Genomic DNA, 265 nt, shown 5'->3' with positions numbered 1-265 from the left:
AGCCCTAGACCGGGGACCCAAGTTCCCGGGACTGAGGCGCCGCTCTTCCGTGAGCGGCGGCGGCGGCTCGCAGCGAACACCTCACAAGATGGTCTGGCGCCTCAGCCCGGGACGGACGCACGTACCTGACGCCGGTCCCCGAGGCTGCCGGGGCTTCGGCCCGGGGCGGGGGCGTCTGGAGGGCGGCGGGGAGGCCTTGGGCGGGGTCGGGGGGTGTCACACTGCCTTCCCCTCGGGCTCCGGGGAGCCGCGGGAGCGGCAGGGA

Source organism: Bison bison, unplaced genomic scaffold (genome assembly GCF_000754665.1).
Source record: "Bison bison bison isolate TAMUID 2011002044 unplaced genomic scaffold, Bison_UMD1.0 scf7180017864105, whole genome shotgun sequence".
In the NCBI taxonomy this organism is placed as follows: domain Eukaryota; kingdom Metazoa; phylum Chordata; class Mammalia; order Artiodactyla; family Bovidae; genus Bison; species Bison bison.
This window is presented reverse-complemented; position numbering follows the sequence as displayed.